Below are 14917 nucleotides of genomic sequence, written 5' to 3'. Positions count from 1 at the left end.
CCTTGAGCTTTTAAATCCTGAATCAGAATGTCCTGCTGAGACAAGAAACTCTCAGAAGCTTTTCAGTGTTAGAACATTTTGATGAATTAGAGCCTTTGCTTTTCCTTTGCCTCTCCAAGATTCTGTTCTGAGAGCAATATAACCAGTGCATTCAAATTTTGTAATACATTTGGTGGAAATGACTAGAGAACTACTGGAGATGATAACGATTAAGCATAAAGGAGTCAGAATTTATGGTATTTTGAATACTTCCTGGCATGTTGAAGCTTGTGGTATTTCTGTTCTAGCATACACTAAACAATCTAAGAGAAGTGGCCTTTTCATGCACAATTCCTGCTAACAGTAATATGTTACATTCATTTATCCAGCAGAGACTAGCTACCTACCTGTGTAGTATCTTATATAGCTTAAATGTTCACATGGGGGTTGTTTGGTATGCTGTACAAGCAATAAGCAAGCCCCTATCTTAGGCAAATGCTTTCTTAAAATTAGGATTGTAGGTCAGGAAAATGAGGGCCCTTTAAAATGCTACATACAAAACCTGCAACCAAAGCTTGGAATGCTATAGAAGTGAGAAAGCAGCACATCACAAAGTTGCAACCATTTTAATTAAATATTATTGATAGGCTTTGAAAGGAGTCTCTTCTTAACCAGACAGTTAGGGTCATAAATATGAAACCTGAACTTAAATAAGGCTTCCAGTCTGCTGAGAGACAAAGCCATGGTTTAGTGAGGACAGCCGGGTGAAGGAGGGAACAAAAATTACAGCACCCAGTTACACCAAAGAAGAAAAAATATCACATAGCTTCTACTTAGAAATGAACAAATAATTCACAGCAAATGTTTTATTGAGCAGTGCAAGTCTCTCTCTCTGCCTATGGAACGTCTACAAACAAATCACCAGGCCTATAAATGTATTTTTCTGTCAAGTATATTTGCTGATTGACCGTTGGTTTTTGTTTTACCTTCTGAATTGACTGTGAGTAGTCTGAAATGTATGCAAGTGGCTTAAACTAACAAACTTTTTGGGACAGGAATCATCTTTTTGAATATATATGTGTGTCAGGTTTAGCATAATGAGGCCACTAATAGAGCTTCTAGGTATTACAAAAGTGAAAATCTTAAAGAGTCTGATAAGTCTGAGCAGTTTTACTAGCTGTGATCAGTCAGACTGTAATGCGGTAATGTTTCTGCTGCCTAACTGAATCACTATAAATACCAAAATCTGCTTTGCAATTTCTTTTCTAAGAACAGCTGTGCCTGTGAATGGGAAGGCTCAAATGTTTACGGAAAGCAAAACAAGAGTGAATGTAGCTAAACTCAATTAGGTTAAAGAATGTGAACTTATGTTCACAGAAATATACTTGCCGTATTCACCTATCTCTGCCTCTCCTTCATCACCTGCTATATCTGTGTGAAGCTGTTGGATTCCATCAGCAAGACAATGCAAGTCTTTTTGAAATCTGCTGGATTTAATCTCACCATCGTTTATGGTCTGATTCATTTCTGCAGTCCCCTGTTGTACATTTCTCAATATCAGACATGAGTGAAATACCTTCAAGACTGTGAGTGAGAGTGAAGTTAACTGTTTTTAAGCAGCAAGATTCTAGAAATATATATAGTGGGCCTTCATGAACTGAAAGCGCACATAAAACTCAGGCCTGCTTCCTCAACTGCACAACTGTATGAGCTCAAGGTGCTGCTAGTCAGGGGAATTGCAAAGATGCTCTTTCCAGTTCCTCTCTCTTGCGGCAGTTCAATGCCAGCTGAATCCCAAGAATGGTTAGAACATCAAGTACAGAATACCCCAGGTAGGCATTACCTGGACTTGCTCTTAGCAGCTATGCTATGAAGATGCCATTAAGCCAGCTGCACAAACACCCTGACACCTGACCCCTTCCTTGGCTTGAGTAGGTCCTCAGCTTCCAATTTCGGGCAGTTTTAAGAGCCTTTCCTGCCAGAGAGGTCAAACAAGAAATCTAGACCCTAACAAAAATTGTATGTAAAGATTTTTTTAAACTTCTCTCTCCCTCTGTTGTTAGGGCTTCCCCCAATTGTTTTTAATTTACTCAACATACACAGGAATGTCAGCATCAAGGGTTCAAAATTCATGAGTCAGGACATGAGGTACTCTAAAAAATCCTGAGTTGTTCTGACTAATACATTTTGGGGTCTTGTTTCTTTGCCTTCTGGTTTCTGAGCCTCTAGAGTATACTTAGGTCAAGTTTCAAGCTTTCTCTGCAGCCCTAAAGACAAGAAGCATACTTTTTTTAATGAAAGCAGAGACTCTCATGTTACTTCTCAACTTCAGGGGCTTTGGCTTTAAAACCAGCCCCAAATATTGCAAAATTGGTGAGTTGGCACTATTGCATATTATGTCTTTACACTGTCATCTTCTATTATTTTTAGTCAACAGAATTTTGAATTCTACATTGTGTTCAGCTCATATCAAAGATAAATATACAAAGCACATTACAGAGTGTGCTGAAGGAATCTCTTCTACACTTGTTTTCTTTCATAACTTTATCATGTATATCCATTTTTTCATATCCTTGAGTGATAGTCACACATTTCTTTAGAAGTAATCTCACTCATTTTGACTACCTGGAGTTGTTTGTTGGTTTGTTTGGGGTGGGGAGGGTTGGGGTTTTTTTGTTTTTGTTTTTTTTGGCGGGGGGGAGGGGTTGGGAGGGAGTTGTTTGCTTGCTTGTTTTGGTTCTTTACTTACCAGCTCCTAGAGAAAGTCCTCCAGGGTTTGTCATTCTATTTTTTTCACACTTTACATGACATAAGCAGTGTGATTTCAAATTGTCCCACTCATTAGTTTCCAGAATTCCTTTGTTTAACATGCTCAGGAGCCTACTACTATTTGTGCAGTGCCAAGTGGAGAGTCGTTTTAGTAACTCTGAATGTCATTGGCAGGGAGGAAACTGAAATGTCTTTCAGAGACAGGGAAAGTCAAAAACAAAATTGGGATCAAGACTTTGAGACACTCCTGTCCTTCTCTCTTGCTCCTTCATCATTCTGTTATTCATTCTTTCGTTTCCTTGTCTCTTCATTCATACCCTATTTCTCATTTCATTTTCCTCTGTCCTCATCATTTTCTCCCACTTCCTCTCACTCTTTCATTCACTCAGAAGCTCCTCTCTCACTCCCCTCATATTTTTTAAGATGGACTCCACAGAAATGGATTAACTTCATCCACCATGCGACCTGCAGGGTTTTCATATGTGGTCATGTCCCCTGTATGTCCCAAGGACAAGCTTAGAAGCACAATGTCAGCTCTCTGAATTCTTTGAGGCTCTTGGTTAACCAAAGATAAGCCATAGATTCAATGGAAATGTGTACCTGAGGAACTCTTTTTTTCTTGGTGGTGTTGTATATCTATAACCTTCGAGATGGTTGAATCTGTACTGTATTGATACAGCCTCCAGCCAGAACTTCTGCCAGACTGATGTGTGCCTGTATAATTTTTATTAAACTAAAAAAAATTGCTTGAAATTTCAGATTCTTTTTTCCCTGGAGTCTACCTTTCTTTGTTAACCTTGCATGCACTCTGATTATATATTTCCTGTATATCTGAAGTAAAGATCACCTTGTGAGGAGCTAATTCTAATTAAACTTTGGTATATACCTAGCTGGCTCCTAAAAGTTACATTATGCCCTCTAGAAAAATGAAAGTACTTAAGCCAAAAATATCATTGATCTCTACAGGAGGCTGGTGAATGCCTACCAAATTCTGCCCTTCAGGAACCTGGACCTTAATCTGCAGATCTGGCTGTGTGCCAGGTTAGCAGATCTACACTTCAGGAATATATTATCAGCCTCCAACCAAAAGCTAATAATGTTTTTCTTAATGCAAATTCGTTCATAACAGGCTCTCCCCTAATTTTCATAACCTAGAAGCAAATAACTTCTTTCCCAGATGGGGATAAGTTTTATTTACAATAATTTATGTTTGTACTGCTAAAAGATCATGATCCAAATTGTCTAAAATATTGTTCAAAATATTGATATAAAAGGTCCCTTCACTGCTTAGCAAAAATGTCATAAATCATAAATAAGACCCAACGCTGTATAATGGAAAAATATCTTACACCAGCATAATGTCAAAGAGACTACTCTTTTGTGTATTTAAATTAGACCTGTAATGAACTTGCACTGGTACAATTTTCCCAAATTAATGTGCTTCTAAATTAAGCCTTGATTAAGGACATATACCTGGTTGTTAGACATGGTGATATTATACATCAGGGACTGTAGGAATCCATGGAAGATCGCAGGTCAGACATGAGCATTTGGGCAATGCTTCTTAGATACTTAGGCAACACTTCTCTTTACAACACGGAACATCTGTTTTTTCACACCAAAAAAAAAGATATAAAATACCTCCCAACTTCAGTTATGTATTTGTCAAAATAAAGTACTCTGTACATCCCAGTTTCAAGTCTATTGTACTTGAACACGTTCCAGCTCCGATCCAGCAAAATATTGTGTTTCAGTGACCTGCTGAATCACAGAGTGAATATCTTTGATGAAAAGTAAGCAAGGCCCAAGGTTCTCATCGCAAGGCTGGTGTTAAAACTCTACTAGGTTGGTTGTCATTTTGCCCATATTCTTCTTGTTGAAATATATTTATTTCTTGGAGGCATTTCAAAGTGCCAGTGTGGAGTAAAAATGTTCTGCTTTCCTTTCGAAGCCAGAAATAGTACTGAAGCAAACTTACTTCTGTCACAACTGAAAAATATACCTACTTTACAAATTGGGTTGTGTTCAAGGTTTATACAATCATCTGTTATGAAGGACAACAGAAAGGTCCCCTTAGCTTAGCTGGTTGGCAATGGTTTGTGAGGCAGAATTGGTTTCTGGTTATCTCTGTGCAGGAAAAGTTGCCTGTAACTAAAAATCGCAGCATTAAGCAATGAGTAAAGAAACAGTTGTTCATCTAAATGGTCTGAAGTATATTCATTGCTAACAGATGATTGTAGAGACTTTCCCAAAGATAGGCCTGAATAATTTTGCCAACTTCTCTGTATATGAAAGAAGAGCTTCTGATGTTCATGTTCATCCTAGGGTTTCCCATAGTACTTAGATTAAGATGAGTCACTTTTTAGTTTAATAAAATCTTTACTTATTCAATCATTTAATTGCCCAAACCCAAAATATTTTGGTGATGTAGTCAAACAAATACTTACGTGTTGGTTCTTTTGACAGGCCTGCCCCTTATGAATATAAACCACAGTGAGATAGGCAGCAAAAGTTTTATGACAAAAATGAAATATCAGTTGCTCTATGTAAAATGTAACTATCCATGTCTGTCATCACATTGCAGCTCCCACTTTATCAAAAATAGCCTCAAACAGCTGTGGGTTGTGGTTCACTGGTTGCCATCTAGACAGAATTAGGACAGTCATAGCAGAAGCTGCTTCCAGTCATACAGCTTATACCACCAGAAAACTTTAAATGTTCCTCTCTTGTTCAAAGGGCTTAATAATTGTTCCATTCGTATGTGCTCAGTCTTAGAAGTGAAATGCTTTAACCGTATTGGCTTTTTAGAATGCTATTGGAAAAAGAAAAGGATTCCCAGATTGTGAATGTGTATATGTTGTTCAAAAAGACTTTTCTTTATAACAAGCAGGAAGAGAGCTTTGCTGTGTAATAAAAGGGCAGATGCTATTTATTGCTTAGAAAAGGAAGTCACTGTCACTTATCCACTGAGTGATTGAGTTGTGAATCCCTGTTAGGAAAAGGTGAATGGTGAGTGAAGCCCAGGTATCAGGCTCTTTAGCATGGAGATGGCATTACTTCCTGTTTTAGCTCCTGAGACTAAAAAGGCTACAAGCCAGGGAAGAGGAGTCCATTCAGGCTGGACTGCTGAAGTAGTAGGAGCTTTCAAGCCAATATACCTGAACTAGACAAAGGGAGAAGTTTTCTGGTACAGGGTTGCATTGAAGGCCCATAATGCTGAAGGAACTTTAGCTGCAGGAGCCAGCAGTGGAAAAGGAGGAGGACTGAACCCAATCCACCCAGAGATGCAAGGTAGATAGTTATATCTAGAAAGTTGTTGCTGTGAACAGCATGAGGTGACCCTCGTAGCAATTCAAAGCCCTGGACTGGGACCTAATGGAGCAAGTGGGCATAGATCCCACTACCTCAGTGTCCTTTGGAATAAAAGGAGACATTGATACCACTACCCAGTGGAGCAAATCGTGGATTTGGTACAGCTGGTAACTGTACTAGTTGGGCACACAGTGCCAGTATAAGCACTGTACATTCCTCTCAGATGACTGAATAGGAGGGGGAACCTACCTTCTGCCTTGGTACACAAGGATACTGGAAGTAAGCAGTTAGCCAGACCTGGGACTGTTTAGTTTCCAGGATCAGACAGGATTGGGTACATTCAGTCCAGTCTGGCCACAGGCAGCTATATAATATAGCTTAAGTCCAAAGGGATCAAAAATGGTTCCTCCCATATACATTGCAGTCACAAAGAACACCTAGCACTCCACAGCAAATGAAGTTTTCTAGTATAAAAAGCCCAAGGGCCTCTAAATTATAATGTACCACAGGGAGAGAGCAGGTGACACCAAGAACACTCCCACTGCCCTATTGCCCTGGAGTTTGTGGAACAGCAGGGAATTTGTACAATAAAATAAATGACCCTAGGATGTGGATAATGCCTTATGCTAAAAATAAGGTCATCAAAAGGAAAGACAATCCAATGATTAGTCTTGTTTCCTTGAGACTTGTGAGACCTGTGCCACAGACTTCCTGTGTGACCTGTTTTCCTCTCCATATAAAATAGGAGTAATAGCACACCCCCTGCCATATCAGGATGTGGCAAAGATCAATATGTTAAAGATCTTAAGACTCAAATGTGACAGTAACAGTAACCATAAAAGTACCATAAAGAGAGAAAAAGTTGTGAAATTCAAGGAAAAAATTCTAATAATGGCCAAACATGGTATTAAATAGACTGTTGCACACCCATGGCATGCTTCTTCATTTCCTGTGCCCTTTCTTTTGTAGTTAGCTGCTATTCTATGACTATACCCTTCTAAGACAAGTAAATGAAGTTTTCAAATGTATCACTATTGAAATTTTTAATGACCTGTTTTCTTTAAATAGAATGTGTCTGTGCTGGCATTAATAGCCTTGTAGCTGCTGTGTTTTGCAAAGAATGAAATTGTCATATACATAAATATGTTACAATAAGTGTTTAGTCTCTGGATAAAAGTGTTCAAAATGATACAGCTTTGAAGTAGAAAGGTAAGAATCAAAAGTACATGTCCATGAATATCATCCATGATGGGAACTGTTTAATGGTGTTTTACATATCACTGCTGATTACACAAACATTTTACCAACTGTTTATATCTAATTCTATCACCATGTTACAATACCTGCATTAGTGTATTTACCTATAGCTGTGTGTGTGCACGCATACATGCAGTAACATCTAGGCATATTCAGTAATTTATCAAAGTGTTTAGAAATAATTTTTAAGAATGCTTGTTCTTAGTGGGAGGATGGATGGCTCAGCAGGTTGATATGAGGATGTGGCATCTTCCATACCTAGATTGCATGTTCAGATTCAGCCCAGAAGAGACTTAAGAGATAAAAAGACTTAACAGACAATGGCTGGTGATCTACATGAAATGAAATGTGGTGCTAGCTCCTAGGGGACAAATGCCAATATGACAAAATTAGCACTTCCCCTATTGGCACTCTCAACAGAAAAACCATGAAGCACATAGGCAGAAGTGTAGCAGTCCAATTCCTTCAAAACATGATCACTTCAAATGGAAGTTACCATATGACTTTTCCCCGTCAAATACTCGCTTAGTTGAAAAAATACATAGCTTTGTTTTCCTGAGTTGTTAATTGACAAAATTAAAATGCCAAAAAGAAAAAAAATGTAAAGATCTCAAGCACTATGGCCAGCAGTGGCAGTATGAGGTTATCCCTATTTTTTCTGGTTCAAGTAATAGAGCACATAGATCTAAACATAGTTAGGCTTCTTGAAACTATTTCTTAAGTTTGAAATCAATTTATAAAGAACATTTATGTGTTACATATTTTTAAAGTAAAAACTTAAAACTGTTGCGTTACTTCTTGTGAGTTAGGTTAATTTCTATGAGGACTCCAGTTCTTTTTAAATAAGATCCATTATAAAGGGTTATTTTAAGTGTAAGAAACTTGAACGATTGAAATGGAAAAGGCACTAAGCAAAGCTACTAGAATCTTATCCCTAATAAGATAAAGACCTATGCTAAAAAAAATCCGTGGAGAGGAAAGGAATCATTTGTTTTCTTTACAGTGAAAAGCTGAAGAACCATAGGAAAATAAAATAAATGTTATGATTAGGACAGAAACATCAAATGTAAAGATCCTGCAAAGGACAATCTTTCTCATGTTTCCCATTCTCACATGGTGATATCTCTGTATCCTAATATGGGAGGAATCTCTGCCCTTTGTCTCGAAAACCACTTATATTCTATTTTGATTCACTTTCCCGGTCAACTTGATTGATCTCTTGGTCTTGGCACTTCAGGTGAGAAATTCGGTATGGTTAAACTCACCTCCATACAAAGCCTGTCTGCCACTTGAATTTCCATGACAGCACAAAAAATGGGGCAGGAAGTTGAATTGCTTTGTAGCGACCTCAGAAGTTGAGAGCAATGCTGCTATCAGATGCTTTATTTTCAGTAGACCTTCCCCCCACCGTCTGGCTTGTTTAAGACTTGTTCAGATGGCATTCTAATTTTTATATTTGGAATGTACTGATATTTTTTAAATAAAATAAAGGCACATATACACACAATTAAAAAGCAAGTCAGTTCATGGGTACGGTCACATTTTCCCCTGCCTATTCTCTCATCCTCCTCTCCATAATAATCCTAATGGCAGAGGCAAAGTTCTCTCACATACCCCTGTCCCTACCCTTCAGAAACATCAATAAAAATACCTTCTTGCCAAGCAGCGGTAACCTTTCAGGCATAGAGTTCTATCAGTCCTCATAGGAAAAACTGTACCAAAAAGAAATTGCATTTCCACTTGCTATTCAGATAGAGGCATACCAGCTAAGTACATGCCTGGGCAAATTTCTAGTTAAACACCTAGCTGTCCCTTCTCTGTCACAGTGCCTATGGGTACAGTTTTGTACAGGGAACCCAGAACCATATTTTTTAAGGTAGCCTTTAGCATTTACCTTTTGCCCATCCACTAGGAGAGTGATATTTTTGTAGTGTTTCTTGCTCCTTGCACACTTCCTGAACCGTCACAGCTACAGCAACGCTCTTACCCTACTTTTTGTAATGTTTTTAAAATGCTTTGTCAAAGCATTTGTTTTCTTACTCTCTCTACCAAGTGATTATCCTTTTGCTTCAGGAGAAAATTGAAATCCAGAGCATTTAACCAGCTTTTTAAAAGACATACAGCCAGTGGTGAGATTTATACTGAAAAATATTGGCCACTTTCCTCTCCCCTCAACCCACACTGTGGCCAGCCTAACAGTCACCTTTCAACAGAGGCCTCAATGATTCAAGCAAGACCCTTGTGTGACCTGCAATTTATGGAAGATAGGAATGGATCCTGTAAAGCAGACCCCTCTCTGTCAAGTAAACAGCAGGCAGGACCTCTGGGAACCTGGACAGCAATGTGGGAGAGAGAGACAAGGGGTTATGATCTTGTGACTGAACTCATGCAGTAGAAGGCAGGGTAGATTTGCACCTTATAGCCTAACCAAAGTATGTACATATATAGCACAAGATTGCCTGGGCTGAAGCTCACATCAACAAATGCATCAGAAGTGACCCACCCACAAAAGCTCATGCGACATATACAAGCTATATGGCATACACACACACACACACACACACACACACACATATGCTTCGGTTAGTCTACAAGGTGCAAATATACCCTACCTTCTACTTGACTTTGGACTTAACTGGCTAAGGAGGTCTCTGCAGTCCCCCAATGCCATGGTCTGGATAAAGACCTTGTAGAAACATGCCTTTTGATTTATTTTGTGTTTACTCCTTTCTACTGCAAGGGAGAAGGAGAGTTGTAAACACACACTTCATAGTTTCATAGTTTCTAGGGTCAGAAGGGACATGAGTAGATCATCTAGTCTGACCCCTTTCATGTGCACACACACCCATCTAGTTAATATTCCTAGACCCTAAGCAAACAAAAAACAATAGCAAATTTAGTGACAGCATAACTGTTAACTGCATAAAACAGTGGGTTTAGTGACCTCCCTTGGCCTAAGATGAGAAATCTCTCTGTGCTCCTGGTTTCCTAGGTTTGATCTTCTTTGGGTGTGTATGGTTTTCTGATGAGTTTTGCTGAGCTACACTCAGAGGTGTGGCTGGATGGATGCGTGCATGGACACTCACACACACACATACCACTCAACGCCCACCCACAGCCTTCCCCTCCCACATACCCACACACACACACACACACACACACTCCTGTCCACACATACCCGTCCCCACCCATATAATGACACCCATCCACACCCACACACCCAACTGCACATCAAAACCCCTCCATTTCCCACACCACTCCCTACCCACACATCCCTGCCCACCCACATACTCACGCACCTACTTATGCACCAATACCCCTCCATACCCACACATTCCTCCCCACCCAGATACCCACACCCATGAACAAACCCACGCAAACCCCCTTCCACACACACCTGTCCCTACCCACATAAGGACACCCACCCACACCCATACACCCAACCACACACCAACACCCCTCCATTGCCCACACCCCTCCTCACCCACCCCCATACCCTTCCATATCCATACACCCCACCCAGATAGCCACACCCCCAAGCAAACCCACACAAACCCCCTTCCACACACACCCATCGCCACCCACATAATGACACCCACCCACACCCCAACCACACACCAACACCCCTCCATTGCCCACACCCCTCCCCACCCAGCCCCACAAACACACCCTCACACCCCTCCATACCCACACACCCACCCATGCACCAACCCCCTCCATATCCACATACCCATCCCCACCCACACCAGGCAGCACACCAACACCCCTCCCCACCCACCCCCACGAGCACACCCACACACTCCTCCACACCCACAGGCCCCTGCCCACCCACCCATGCACCTACACCCCTCCATAGCCACACACCCTTCCCCACGCACTTACCCACACCCACAAACAACCCCCCCTCCACACGCCCCGCGCCCTTCCCCGCCCTCCCGGCTCCGCTGTGCCCGGGCGAGGCGAGCCCCAGCCCCGCGGGACGGCCCGGCTCGCCTCAGCCCGGCCCCGGCGCCGGCCGCTGGGCACGGGGAGGAGGGGCCGGGCCGGGCTGGGAACAATGAGGCGGGGGGAGGCCGCTCCCCTCTCCTCGCTGCTCTTGAATGTAATTTTGCCCGGTCTGTCCCCCGTTTTGTCGCCTCAGGCCACTGGCACGGGGAGCGCGGTGTCATTTCTACCAACTGGGCTCCTGACCCAGCCGCTCATCTGTCACCGCTGTCTCATTCCCGTTATTTACATCTGTCTTTAGCATTCTAATTACTCGCTTTATTACTTTAGCCTGGAGGAATCCCGTAAAAAACAGCGGAGATGAGGATCCCACCAACAATAAAACTGCCCCAAATCCCCGCTGCCTATTATCCAGAGCACTTGAGAATATTTGTGCTGTTATATGACCTCAATATGTCCTTAAATTGATCTTATTATATCTTCCCCCTTTCTCTGTGTGTGTGTGTGTGTGTGTGTTTCCCCGGCCCCAGCTGTAATGAACTCTTTGGGTTGGGTGATTTTCAAATCCGCGGATTCAGCCTCATGCGGAAGATGTGCCTGCTCCTTTGTCTTGGCCATGAGAGAGACTGAGAGGAGCAGTGTCGGGGTGGGGGTCGGATGGTTGTAGAAGGGTCCAAGGTGTCCTCCCTCCCTCACTGAACCAGCTGGGGGGAAATAAAGCCATCCATCTCCGGATTCACACTCCCTGAGGAAGGGAATGGAGGGGCCTTTGGGGTGGGGCTGCTGTGGCTTTGCTTCTCTTCGCCTTCTTTCTTTTTACACGATCTTTTGAGAGGGATTAATCTGGGTGCTACAATTCAGGGACAAGGGAGAGTGGGTAGAGGGAAGGTGGTTGATAAAGGGCCATAAATACATGAGTAGCATGTCGAGTGCAGATGTACTGGTGTGGAGATAATAGCGTACTAAATGTATGGAGTGTGTTTTGTACTGTATATAGAGGTGTGTGTATGTGTATACATATATATGTGTGTGGGTGGGTGTATATATATAGTCTCTCTAGAGAGAGAGGGGTGTGTGCATGTGTATATGTGTGTATTTGTGTGCGTCTGTGTGTGTTTTTTGGGGGGTGTATTTGCGAGATTGATTCGATGATCTTTCGAGGTCCCTTTCAACCTTTAATGACTATGATATATGTGTGCATGTGTGTCTGTGTGTGCATATATATATGTATATATGTATATATATATATGTATGTGTGTGTCTGTGTGTATATGTGTGTATACACACGAGTATATATACACACACTATAAACACACGCACACACATACACACACCTCTATACATAGAAGTGGGGGGCATATAGTGTGTATGTGTGTGTACATATCTATACGCAGACACAGAGGCGTGCGTGTGTGTATAGTGTAGAAGTACTATAAAATATATGTGTACACATACAGGCACTAGTATATATACACACTTGTGTGTATGCGTGTTATACTCTACACTGTGATACATACATATATATGTACCCTAGTGCATGTTTTTATGTATATACGTGTATATATATACACGCTTACATGTGTGTGTATATACACGCTATAAACAGGCAGTAGTGTGCCTGTGGGTTTACGTGAGTGCGAGTTTATAGTGTGTGTATATGTACTGTGCATGTGTGCAGGTGGACTATGGCACTTCTTCACTGCGCTTCTCTATCTGTGAAGAAGAAAAGTTTGCAGAAACCCGGATTCTCCGCGTTCAAAGCGCTCATGTACGGAGCCTCCCTGAGACAAATGATCCGAGCCCTGGTCTAAGGCCTTGCGGTTAATACAAACACATCAAGGGGACGCGGCTGCAAATGCAGATTGGTTATTTATCCCTGCTAGTGAAATGCTTGTTGCACTCAGTTACAATTTTCTGCCCGCGCTAATGGTTTTCCTTTATTATGTTACACTAACGTAATCTCCTCCAGAAAAAAAATGACAGAATATATGGATTTTTAGATAAATAACGGAGGTAATTTATTGGCCTTTATGCTCTTCTGATGGAGTGGTTGATAGATAATGTAATAATATGTACATAATTAAGCGGGTTTACTGTACCTCAGTCAAATTGGGGCCAGCTCTCCAGCGGATCCCTCCCCCTTTCGGGGGTGCTGTTGCATCCCTCCCCATCCATGCAGTGCAAGAGGGGAGGAAGGACCCTCCTTCCCCACCCCCCAGTTCAGTCCAGGAGGAGGTAGCCCTCTCCTAAAGCAACCTGCCCTCAAGCTCAGCCCCCTCCCAAGGGGAGCCGGAGGCGGAGTTGAGGCCCCTTTTTGCACCAGGAGAGGGGAAGCTCAGTCTAAGGGGTGACACCCAGTCCAAGGGCTCAATGGAGCAGCCCGACTGGTGGGTGCTGCCCTTGGAGCCTCCTGCCACCGAGGCGACCCCCTCTCCCGGCTCCTGTAGGTTGTCCATTCAAGGCATGGCGCTCTTGCTCTTCCAAACTCATCTAAATTACATCAATAACAGAGCGCACTCTTTAATGAGCTCTCAACTTTAAAGACTTGAAGGATATTAACAAGCCGCTTGACAAATGGTGCTTAGAAGCACATTAAAGACGCTGCTAATGGAGCGCATAATGACGGCTAATTTTCGATCAGATATAAATTAGAGCCCCAACAGTTATTTGCCTTAAGGACTTTATGTAAATGATTCTGTTCTGTATAAACTGAAAGGCGAAGAGACGCCCTGCCATGTTGGCAATCCTTGTGGATATGATTAATAGATCTGCAGCAGAACTGGGCAGACAACTCGTGGCATTTCCAGCTAAAAGTCACACGCGGGTTTAGTAGTAAATATTATATCTGCGCCGAGACAATGGGAGCAGCCCTCGGGTAGGGAGCGGGGTGGCAGGCAGCACGCATTTCGCCTGGGGCCCCTCTGGGTGGGGACTGCCCCTCTCTCCCACCTCAATTCCCTCCTGCCTCCGGGTTGTGGATCCCTGGGCGGCAGGATCTATTGTTCTCCCGCCTCCACCTGCAGCCTGCTCATCCCTTCCCGTGCTGTAATGCTCCCTCTCGGGTGATGACCTGCTCTGATGCCCGGGGGAGAAGGGGGCACACAGCCAGCGCTGTTCCCGAAAAACCCCGAGCCGACCCGGGGCCAGCCTCGGAGCCCACCCTTGCGGGGTATCTGCTCTCTTAGCAGTCCGAGTGGCTGAAGTTGCAGGCTGTGTCCCTCCTCCAAGTCACCCGCTCTTGTTTTCCATCCAGCCTCACGCAACACGTTAAGACCTGGTCACTGGCCTAAGCAGATGTCCTGGGACCTCTATATCCTGTGGGAAAAAGGGGGCCTGCAGCCCAAGCAAGATTTTCAGGGGTCCTCCGAGTGGTGGGGCTGCCTGGCGGGCAGGTGGGATAACCAACCCCCAAAGCACTAAGCTCCTCTTCTCTCCAAAGCTTCCTCTGCAGGGAACTTGTATTTCAGCCCTTGGATGTGAGAGAAGAGATTTCCCCCTAGCTGGGACCAAGGGCCAGGTTCATTGCCAAGACCAAGGTGAGGTCCTCGAAAGCAGCCCCCCTGGGGGTTTCTCCAGCATCTCCCTGTGCAGGGCTTGAGGCTGGCTGTAGAGAGGCTGGCGCTCAAAAGTTTTGCGGGCAATCTCTAAGATCTTC

Source organism: Crocodylus siamensis, chromosome 2 (assembly GCF_052110815.1).
Source record: "Crocodylus siamensis isolate JL-2025a chromosome 2, ASM5211081v1, whole genome shotgun sequence".
Classification (NCBI taxonomy): domain Eukaryota; kingdom Metazoa; phylum Chordata; order Crocodylia; family Crocodylidae; genus Crocodylus; species Crocodylus siamensis.
This window is presented reverse-complemented; position numbering follows the sequence as displayed.